Below are 11,948 nucleotides of genomic sequence, written 5' to 3'. Positions count from 1 at the left end.
TCCTGTGTATATTAATCTCTTATACAGGCAGATACTGTATATCAAGTAACATTCTCCTAGACAGCTCCCCAGGGCCAGAGTGACAATCAGGACGATCGGGAGAATTCCCGCTGGGCCGCAAGTTGATTGACAAACTTTTATCATATTTCAACAATTTCAAGCAGTCCGTAACATCCGGTATTTAAAAGATCAGAATTGCGTTCCGTATTATAGCGGACACAGTCTGTTTTTTATCATCTCACTCCCAAACAAATGAGAGAGTAGCCTGTGAGAGACGACACTGATGTTGCTGATGTTGGGCCACTTCACTTGACAGCGCAGGAAGGATCACGGAAGATTAATCGAGAACAGATAAACTAATAATAGCTGAATGGATGAACGTGCTTCAGGTACAAGATCATCACACATTTAATACTGACTGCAGTCTCACAATCTCAATCAATTAATCGCTGAAATCCACTTCCCTAGCAGTGCAGAATTATAATAGCAAAATTATTGTTATTTTTTTTTTGTCACAAAATAACAATGAATACAAATGCAACAGCATGACACGGTACGAAAATAATGTGACTTTAAAAGATTAAACTCAACGAAACAAACTGCACAGAGAGTCTTAAATGTTGTATCACGTGATAAAACCCTCTTAAAGAGACAGTAACCTTTTTGCCTCTGTCCTGAACATTCCATTCCAAGTAAAAGAAAAGTACAGATGTGTTATTTTTTATACTTTTATTTTACATGTATTGTTGTAAAATGGCATGTTTTTGAATGACATGTAAAAATGTAAAAACAATCACTCAACCTTCATTATTTCACTGGATCTGTTGCTTTTAATTATCTTAAATACAAAGCACTGACCATTTAAATTGTGAGCCTGTACATCTTGAAATAGTTATAAACAGTTACAGTTCTACAGTGTTATTATGTGCCTAGATAGTCTTTAAAATAAACTTAGTTTACCCCAAAATGAAATTTATCGCATCATTTACTCACCCTCATGCCACCCCAGATGTGTATGACTTTCTTTCTTCTGCTGAACACAAATGAATCTTTTTAGAAGAATTTCTCAGTTCTGTTGATCTCAGAAGGTACAAATATCTCATAAATGCAGCATAAAAGTAATCCATTCAACTCCAGTAGTTTACTCTGTATTCAGAAGAGATATGATATGCATGGGTTAGAAACAGATCAATATTTAAGTTCTTTTTTTACTATAAATTCTCCTCCCTGCCCAGTAGGTGGCAATAAAATCACCAAAAACAGAAGAAGAACTCTAAAGAGGGAAGAGTGCTTATGAAAGTGTAAATTTATAGTAAAAAATTACTTAATTATTGATCTGTTTCACACCGCTTCTCATTTACATGCATTGAATGGACCAACAGAGCTGAGATATTCTTCTAAATATCTTCATTCATGTTCTGTAGAAGAAAGCCATACACATCTGGGAAGGCATGATTGTGGGGAAATTCTCAAATATCCCTTTAAAATGTACTTATTTGTACAACACATACAATGAAGTCTTATGACAAAGTGAAAATCTTAGTGAATGCTGTATGTGGTATAATGACATGGATAGCTTAAATAATTTTCAAGTAATTGTATATATTGCATATTTTTGCTGTGATCTATTGTGATCTTCTCCTCAAACCCCCCTTTTGGGTGTAGGCTGACTTGGACATGACATCCCGGGCTGAATATGAATCCCACTCTGGTCCTGCAGCTCCCTCTACTATTTCAACAAATATTAAAATATTTGGCTTCTCCAGTATCCAATAAGGTAAAATAAATATGCTCATATTATTACTGTTTATTTTCTGAGTCTGTCACCTCATTGGTTGCATGTTATCCAGTATATTAAGCTTTCTATAGTTGACATTAAGAGGGTCGAAGAAAGGTATTTATATCTATTAACTGTAATTCAAGCCATATTTCTTTAACACCTGAAATTGTTCTGTCTAGCAGCTTTGTTTCAAAAACTTAGAGATATTTGAATAATGTAATATCACAGGTTAGGTTGATACATGGGTTCCTTCATCAGCTTGATTCGATGCTGAATTTGGGACAACAAGTTAAGAACCATTAAGTTTTATCTTTTGAAATGTACATATCTAAAAAGTCATTACAGTAATATCTGAAGAGACACATCCATTTCCTCTTTTTAACCAATGGAGGGGGCTAGAGCAACACCTCTGTGATAGAGACTCCCTTGTCCGCTAATGCATGAAACTTCTGTTATCTTCTGAAATAGATTGTCTACACATTCTCAGAAAGAAATGTGCCATTTAAGGTACAAGAGTTGTCACCGGGGTGGCAACCTCAAGGGGATCTTTTTTTTTTTTTACCTCTAGTTAAAATGTATAACTCTTTTGGGTCCTACTGTGTTCCTTTCAAAGATACAGCACATGTATATGTTTTGTTTCTATGGTTACAAAAATAAAATAACAACATCATTTTGTTTCTTTAAGGGTACAAATGTGTTACCAAAACAAGGCTACCGTAGCAGCTTTGTACCTTTAATGTATACCTTTTTTGTACAGAGTGTACACACTGAAAAAATATAATATATGACTAAAATCAACCTGATTACATTTTTTAAGGGTCAGAGCAGGTAGAAATTGTTCCTTAAGGTAAATTCTTCTACACAGATCCTGACTTGGCATGAAACCATAAATCATAAAACCTCATAATTTATTTGTAAGACAATGCAAATGTAATGTAACTTAAGAGATACTGTAGATTTCATTATTGGTGTAACTGAATAGCAACAGAGCTGTTTACAGTTTCAGTCAAAGTCTGAAGAAATTAAAGTGGGAATGTGTCTGGGCATTGCTGATTTTTATGGTATAAGCTTTGTAACAACTCTGTCTCACCTAACTATCTCTCTTTATTTCAGTTAGAGAATTTGTTTTGATAGTTACATAGAATGCCTTGAGAGGTCTCCAAAAGTCAGAATAAAAAAGTCATAAATGGGGAAAAAAGTTAGAAAAGTTCAAATGTATTAGTGAAAAATCTCCAATTTATTTGCATACAATTTTTTTATACCAAAATAAACTTGTCTTGGAAAGGTCTAGAAACACAATATAGCCATATATTGTCCTAGAATCACAACAAGCCACAAGTCTCTGACCAGGAGTGCTTAGAAAATTCAAATTCTTTGATCACTCATTTCAACCATTGTTATTTCTAGCTAATACTATTGCATCATATACAGATGAAATGCTAACTTAACACTATCCTGAGTTCTAATACCACAATGTCAGTGTGATTGTATGGATGGTGTCTCTTTCTATGCTAAAGACTATACAGGAGATCTCGCTGAGTGAGTCTTGCTGTAATGGCTTTTGTTTCCATGTCAGCTACACAACATGTCAAAGCTATTTCTGGCCTTGTAATACTCCCGAGAGGCTTGACACGTTTAGCACTGGAGGGGAAGAGTGTAAGCCAGTCAGTATGAGGCTGATAAAATGCCTGGAGGAAGTGAGGTCTGTTTATCTATGCCCTGGCATAACTGCACTGGTAGACCATTGTGGTCAATGAAATATGTAGCATGGCAAATAGTGGCAAATATACTGTAGTTCCAGTTTTGTGGAACACTATCTTAGCAGGCTTCTTTTAAACACATATGCAGGGTCCTGGAACATTGGTGGTTTCAAGTGCTTCAGGCCATGACTGGACAATTTTCATACTTTCACGTGTTGGTGAATAGCCAAGACTAACAGGCTAAAATGAGGCTCACTCTGAAACAGGATATTGGGTTAGTAATGGCTGTCTAGGGACCCTCAGTGTGACATAAATTACGGATTTACTTTACACGTTCAGTGATCTAATGGAAGCCTTTCCAAATTTCTCACACAATTCCATTGGCTAATTAGAACTTTAAGGGTTTTAATAGGTTTTGACAATCCTCTTCAGTGTACACCTTAAACTGATGTGTTGGTAAGAAGTATTGCTCAATTGAAGTGTTTTTTACCATCTGTCATTTATTGTTAACAAGAGCTCAGGGCTTTTTTATTTATTCACTGAAATTGTGTAAATGTGAACTTAACGTGTCCTCCTGTCATGACAATAAACAAATTAAACTAAGTGGCCTGATTTGTGTGAAGTCACTGCATTGTGTGAGTCATTTATTTGTGAAGGGGGTTTTGCCTAGTGCTTGCCGATAACTTAGTTTAACTCAAGACATGATGTCATTTCTGATGATAAAACAGAAAGCTCTTACCTACAAGGTTGTGGAATCATAAGAATCAAGTTCTCTTTTAAATTCCCTGAGCATTAAGTCAGTGTAAGTGCTCTACCAATGCTTTTTTTTAAACAGGGCCTGCCTTGTGTGAACAGATGCCCAGCATGATCCGACTTCAGTTAGGGAATGTTTTACAAGATGTTGGAACATACAATGACTATTTTTGTTTGCCAAAAAGAAAAGAAAAAAGAAAAAAAAACTTTTTAAAAGTACAATAATCTCTACTATTTTATTAAATTTATTTTCCTCAGTCAATAACAATGTTTTTAAGGCCTCATACCATCCAATTTGGAGTTTTGTAAGTTTTTGTCCATGTCTTTAGCTTGGAAGCCATCATACTGTACACTAGTGTACTCCTAGTTGACTAAAACTTTTAGCAGATAAACTCATTTGCAGTCTCTTTCTTAAATTAAATAAAACAGCAAAATAGATGACTCATCTTACATTACAAACTTTGTCCAATCAAATGCTCGCTAGAATGGGAATGTTTTTCCCCCAAATACCACCTGCCACCAACTAACATTAGCATGTCACAGGCTATGTTCAGAATAGCAAAGCCTACTATCATACTATTAAAGGATTAGTTCACCCAAACAATAAAAATGCAGTCATTGTTTAATCGCCCATGTGATGTTATAACTCTATATGACTTTCTTTCTTTTTCTAATCACAAAGGGAGAAATTGTGAAAAGGTTTTGTGCTCAGTGATGTCATACATTGGCAGTTAATTGTCACCACCTCATCAAGCTTCAGAAGAATGCAAAAGAGATAAAAATCAGAAGTCTTATAAATTATTTAATGAGACTCATGATTGTTGTGCAAGCATACGATAAGGTTGGCTGATAAACAACACAAAATCGAATGTATTATTTAGTGAAAATGTTCACTAAATGTTGATCTCCTGTGTGGGGTCATGATAGGGCATGAGAGCAAATGTTTACGCAGCCCCCTCACGACACTGGGGCATTCAAAAACAGGTCTGACACAGCGAAAGCGTCAGCAAAACACAATACAGCTGCACACAAAACAGAGAACAGAACTTTCTAAACATGTCTGCAGAATTTTTAGTTTAATAATGCATTTGTATGTCCAGCCTAATTGTTTTTTTTTTTTTTTTAGGTTTTTGGACTGGTGGCATTTCACAGTTTACGGATTTACCCACGCAATAATAAAAATATAAATGAGAGATCTTTAGAATGTACTGTCGCTTGTCACGGTGCAACGAACTGGCCATGGAGATGGTGTTAGGATCCATGTGCATGGTTAGGATGAGCTTGGTGGAACACTTGGATCAGGGATAGGTCCAGTATGTCCTTGGCAGCTACCCTCGATCTCTCGTCTGGTCCGTAGCCTTCTCAGTCCACCAAGTATTGCATCTGGCTCCCTCATTGCCTTGGTCATGATCTCTCTGACCATATACGCAGGTGCTCCATCAACCTCCAATGGAGGCAGAGGCTCGGGATTCGTGATTCTAGGGCCAGACACCGTGTGGACCAGTTTCAGCAAGGACACATGGAATGAAGGAGAGATGCGGTAGTAAGCTAAAGTACCAAAGTAAGCTAAGGAACTGGGTTTATTTGATGGATAATTCTGAATGGACACACATTTCTTGGACCTTGGTATTTGGGAGAGAGCTCCCTCTGGTGGTAGGTAGGATAGGTAACAACCTCAGATGTTACACAAGGCTGGTTTGGACAAAATATCTGATTACCATAGAAAATAAATCATGTGTCGTTTTCCGTCCGGTTAGGACACAGAGTGACTGTGTCTGCCTGTAGCCTCCTCAATGTTTCTGTTTGATTACAGAGTTCACTATTCAAAAAATAAGGCTGGGCATAGAAATGTTCAAACTCTTCAGACTGTTCTCTGTTTTTTGTGCTGCTGTGGTGTGTTCAGTGGTCGCTATCGCTGTGGAGGACCTGTTTTCAGATAAAAAAAAAAATGTTTGCTTGATTACCAAAATGTCATGAGAGGGCTGCGTGAACTGTAGCTCTCGTGCCCTATAATGACTGCTCAAAGATTAATGGTCAGTTAACATTTTCACTAAATAATACATTTGATTTTGGTTTGTTTCTCGCCAAACCTTATTGTATGCTTTAATAACAATTTTGAGTCTCATGGAATCATTTATTAGACTTCTGAATTTTTTAAAGCTTGAAAATGTAGACACCATTTTATGACATCACTGAGTAATTTTTTTTTTTCCACAATTATTCCCTTTGTGTTAAGAAAAATAAAGAAAGTCATAAAAACAAAGGGGTGAGGAAATAATGACTGAATTGTAATTTTTGGGTGAACTAATCCCTTAATATTTATGCCGTATTCATGAGTAGTAGTATGGTAGTATGCTATTCTGAACATATGTAGCAATGATTCATGGCAGTGACATAAATTAAAGGCTATAATAAAGGAGGGCCCTTCGAGGAACAATTACAGCAAAGTGAATTAAACTCATCAAGTCATTTTTAAGCAACCAATCAGAATTGAACTATTCAAAATTATACTGAGCACTGCTTAGCTCTACATTAGTTGCAGTACATTTCTGTTTATTTATGCTTATGCACTATATATAGATTGAATTTGTACTTGTGTGTAGATATGTGTAAAAGGTTTGCTGGTTGTTCAGCCAGTCATATCAATCACAAATGCCCCCTGATTACATGTATGGCCATAAATTGAAAAGACACAGAGAAAACAAACTTTCTGCATTTGATAAATGACTCCGTGCAGATTTTGAGAGGAAATTGGACACAGAAAATAATGCCACAAAAAACAAAACGAACACTGGCTAATATCAAATGAAGAATTTAGATGATGAGCGTAGCAAAGCAATGGATTGATACTTGTCATGTATTAGCATTGCTCATTCACAAACCTCAGCCTGAGTTATTAAATATGGCCCAATGGACTTCACACTAGTGTGGCATCTTGCCAATGACACAGGAGAATCTTTAATGTTAGCACCACCTAACCCACTGGAGGACCATGCCGTTATGGGGCTTGTGTTTCTTCTCATTGAACTCTCCCTAATTGCAATGTAATCAGGGCCAATTAGAGCTCAATTAAAGCAAGGAATTTGTTCATGAGGTCACCTTGTAGAATGTTTTTTTGGGCTCAGCCAAGTTAAAGGATTTATAAATCAGTTCTGGATTTGTAACAGCTTTCAGATTGGAATGAACACAAGGTTCCAGAAGCCTCAATTTCAGCCATCTTTAAAATTTTAAATAAAGGTCAGTTTGCATTAAAACAGAGGTATGCATATGGTAAGCGCTCATACACAGGAATACTCAAGCACATGACAAATTGCAAAGCAGTGTTGTAATACTCAAGAACAGACTCGGTCTGGCACTTGGTCTCAGGACCATATTTTAATGGTCTTGGTCTTGTCATGGACTCTGGAGCATTTGGACTCCTATCTGACAAACATGTCTCTAACTGACAAAATCAGCCTTTATGACGTGTGTTCTGTATTTCTGTTAGCTGTGTAGAATCCAAACTAGTGATGCCTTTTTCACAAATTAATAATTCTTTTGAGTGGGTTCTTTTCAGTGAATTGGTCAAATGGGCTAGCAAAATGTTTGATTTACTACTTAGTCTGACTGAATAATTTGCAGTGGTTTCTCACTCAGTAAAAGAGTGTCTGGATGTTTAAGAACACTGATCTCAAAATGATTGCTGGATGAAGTGAATATTTACCTACAATCGTTTAAAAAAAAGGATCATTTTTTGAAAGGTAACTATGAAACTTCAACTGGTGCTGTGTTATCTGAATAAGGGGCAGTTCACACCAAACGCATTTTTTAAATCCATCCATGCTGTTTTTCAGTTTGTCTATGTAAAATGAATGTCTTTGACTGTTGCACCATGTATTGCTGTGTTTCTGGTGGCTCACGGAGGAGAACCACAATTTAGTTCACTACACCACCACTAGGACTTAGAGCACATTGGGAATTGGGCATTCTATATTATTCATATAAATTATTCAATAATTTTTTTGACTCATTCCTCCTTTTCCATTGAGGAACTTACAGTGGAAGTGAATCAGGCCAATCCTTAAACATTAAAATATGTACTGTTTCAAAAGTATAGCTACAAGACATAAACGATATGCATGTTACAATGTTTTTAGTGTGATAAAATCACTTACTAACCTTTTCCGTGTGAAGTTGTAGCCAATTTTACCACTTTGTTGCTATGAGGATGTAATGTCAATAAACCACAAAATGACCAAAAATGACGATTTAAACAACTTAACGGCTCAAATAATACACAAGTTTTAACAGAAGAATTAATGTAAGTCCATCCATCCATCCATCTTCAACCGCTTATCCGAAGTCGGGTCGCGGGGGCAGCTGCTCCAGCAGGGGCCCCAAACTTCCCTATCGAGCCACATTAACCAGCTCTGACTGGGCGACCCGAGGCGTTCCCAGGCCAGTGTGGAGATGTAATCTCTCCACCTAGTCCTGGGTCTTCCCGAGGCCTCCTCCCAGCTGGGCGTGCCTGAAACACCTCCCTAGGGAGGCTGGCCAGAGGCATCCTTACCAGATGCCCAAACCACCTCAACTGACTCCTTTCAGCGCAAAGGAGCAGCGGCTCTACTCCGAGCTCCTCACGGATGACTGAGCTCCTCACCCTATCTCTAAGGGAGAAGCCCGCCACCCTTCTGAGGAAGCCCATTTCGGCCGCTTGTACTCGCTGACCTAGTTCTTTCGGTCATGACCCAACCTTCATGACCATAGGTGAGGGTAGGAACAAAAATTGACCGGTAGATCGAGAGCTTTGCCTTTCAGCTCAGCTCTCTTTTAGTGACTAGCGGTCGCGATAGAGCGAGTGCAATACCACCCCTGCTGCCCCGACTCTCCGGCCAACCTCCGCTCCATTGTCCCTCACTCGTGAACAAGACCCGAGGTACTTGAACTCCTTCACTTGGGGCAAAACCTCATTCCCTACCTGGAGTACGCACTCCATCGGTTTCCTGCTGAGAACCATGGCCTCAGATTTAGAGGTGCTAATCCTCATCCCAGCTGCTTCACACTCGACTGCCAAGCGATCCAGTGAGAGCTGAAGGTCACGGACCGATGATGACATGAAGACAACATCATCTGCAAAAAGCAGCGATGAGATCCCCAGCCCACCGAACCGCACACCTTCCCCACCCGACTACGCCTCGATATCCTGTCCATGAATATCACAAACAGGATTGGTGACAAAGCGCAGCCTTGGCGGAGACCAACCCCACATGGAATGAACTTCGACTTTGTGCGAGGACCCGGACACAGCCCTACGCTTTGGGCGTACAGGGATTGGATAAGCCCTAAGAAGGGACCCCCACCCCGTACTCCGCAGCACCTCCCACAGTCTCTCCGGGGGACCGGTCATACGCCTTCTCCAGATCCACAAAACACATGTAGGCCGGATGGGCATACTCCCAGGCCCCCTCCAGGATCCTTGCGAGAGTAAAGATCTGGTCCGTCGTTCCACGGCCAGGGCGAAAACCGCATTGTTCCTCTTCAATCTGAGGGTTAGACAATCGGCCGAACCCTCCTCTCCAGCACCTTGGAGTAAACTTTACCAGGGAGGCTGAGAAGTGTGATACCCCTGTAGTTGGCACACACTCTCTGATCCCCTTTTTGAAGAGGAACCACCACCCGTTCTGCCACTCCTTAGGCACTGTCCCAGATTTCCACGCCAATGTTGAAGAGCGTGTCATCCATGACACCCCTCCACATCCAGAGCTTTCAGCATTTCTGGTCGGATCTCATCAATCCCGGGGCTTTGCCACTGCGGAGTTGTTTGACTACCTCAGTGACCTCCCCAGGGAAATAGAATCTGATCCCCATCATCCTCCGGCTCTGCCTCTACCATAGAGGCGTGTTGGGATTTAGGAGTTCTTCAAAGTGTTCCTTCCACGCCCAATAACCTCCTCGGTTGAGGTCAACAGCGTCCCATCTTTGCTGTATACAGCTTGAATGGTTCCCGTTTCCCCCTCCTAAGGTGGCGGACGGTTTTCCAGAAGCACTTTGGTGCGGACGAAAGTCCTTCTCCATGGCTTCTCGAACTTTTCCCACACCCACTGCTTTGCCTCCCTCACGGCCGAGGCGCAGCCCTTCGGGCCTGTCGGTACCTTGCAACTGCCTCCGGAGACCTCGGGACAACAAATCCGGAAGGCCTCTTTCTTCAGTCGGACGGCTTCCTGACCACCAGTGTCCACCACGGTGTTCGAGGGTTACCACCCCTTGCGGCACCTAAAACCTTGAGGCCGCAGCTCTCCACAGCGGCCCGGCAATGGAAGCTTTGAACATTGCCCACTCGGTTCAATGTCCCCAACCTCCACAGGGATGCCTGAAAAGCTCCGCCCGGAGGTGTGAGTTGAAGATCTCGCGGACAGGGACCTCCTCCAAGCGTTCCCAGTTCACCCGCACTACTCGCTTGGGCTTCCCAGGTCTGTCCAGAGTCTTTCCCCACCTCCTGACCCAACTCACCACCAGATGGTGATCGGTTGACAGCTCTGCCCCTCTCTTTACCCGAGTGTCCAAAACATATGGCCTCAGATCCGGCGACACGATTACAAAATCGATCATCGACCTTCGGCCTAGGGTGCTCTGGTACCACGTACACTTATGAGCATCCTTATGTTCGAACATGGTGTTTGTTATAGATAATCCATGACTAGCACAGAAATCCATTAACAAACATCCACTTGAGTTCAGATCAGGGAGGCCGTTCCTCCCAATCACGCCTTTCCAGGTGTCCCTGTCATTTCCCACATGTGCGTTGAAGTCACCCAGCATCACTATGGAGTCCCCTACTGGGGCCCTATTCAGGACTCCATTCAGGGTCTCCAAGAAGGCCGAATACTCTGAACTGCTGTTCGGTGCATATGCACAGACAACAGTCAGAGTTTTCCCCCCCACAACCCGTAGGCGTAGGGAGGCGACCCTCTCCTCCACCGGGGGTAAACTCCAACGTAGTGGCGCTCAGCTGGGGACTCGTGAGTATCCCCACACCCACCCGTCGCCTCACACCCTGTGAAACTCCAGAGAAGAATAGAGTCCATCCCCTATCCAGGAGTGCGGATCCAGAGCCAAAACTGTGCGTCGATGTAAGCCCCACCAGATCCAACTGGTAGCGCTCCACCTCCCTCACTAGTTCGGCTCCTTCCCCCCAGTGAGGTGACATTCCCGTCCCCAGAGCAAGCCTTTGCTGCCCGGGTCTGGTCCGTTGAGGCCCACGGCCTTCACTGCCGCCCATATGGCAGCGCACCCGACTCCTGCGGTTCCTCCAATGGGTGGTGGGCCCAAGGGATGTAGAGGGGGTTCCACGTTGCTTCTTCGGGCTGTGCCCGGCGGGCTCCGTGACAAGCCCGGCCACCAGGCTTCGCCGACAAGCCCTCCATCTGGGCCTGGCTCCAGACAGGGGCCCCGGGCTTCCTCCGGGCAGGGTAACTCCTCCTCTTGCCGTTTTATCCATGAGTCATTTTGAACTATTCTTAGTCTGGCCCCTCACCTGAGACCACTTTACCTTGGGAGACCCTACCAGGAGCACATGGCTCCAGACAACACAACCCTCAGGATCATAAGGGCACACAAACCTCTCCACCACGATAAGGTGCTGGTTCCCAGAGTGCTGGTTCCCGGATTAATGTAAGTGTTTTTGTAAAATTATAAATCTAAAATTTCTGCCTTTTTAAACCTTCCAAAAATTGGCC

The sequence above is a fragment of the Xyrauchen texanus genome, chromosome 33 (genome assembly GCF_025860055.1).
Source record: "Xyrauchen texanus isolate HMW12.3.18 chromosome 33, RBS_HiC_50CHRs, whole genome shotgun sequence".
NCBI lineage: Eukaryota > Metazoa > Chordata > Actinopteri > Cypriniformes > Catostomidae > Xyrauchen > Xyrauchen texanus.
Note: the sequence above shows the minus strand (reverse complement) of the source record.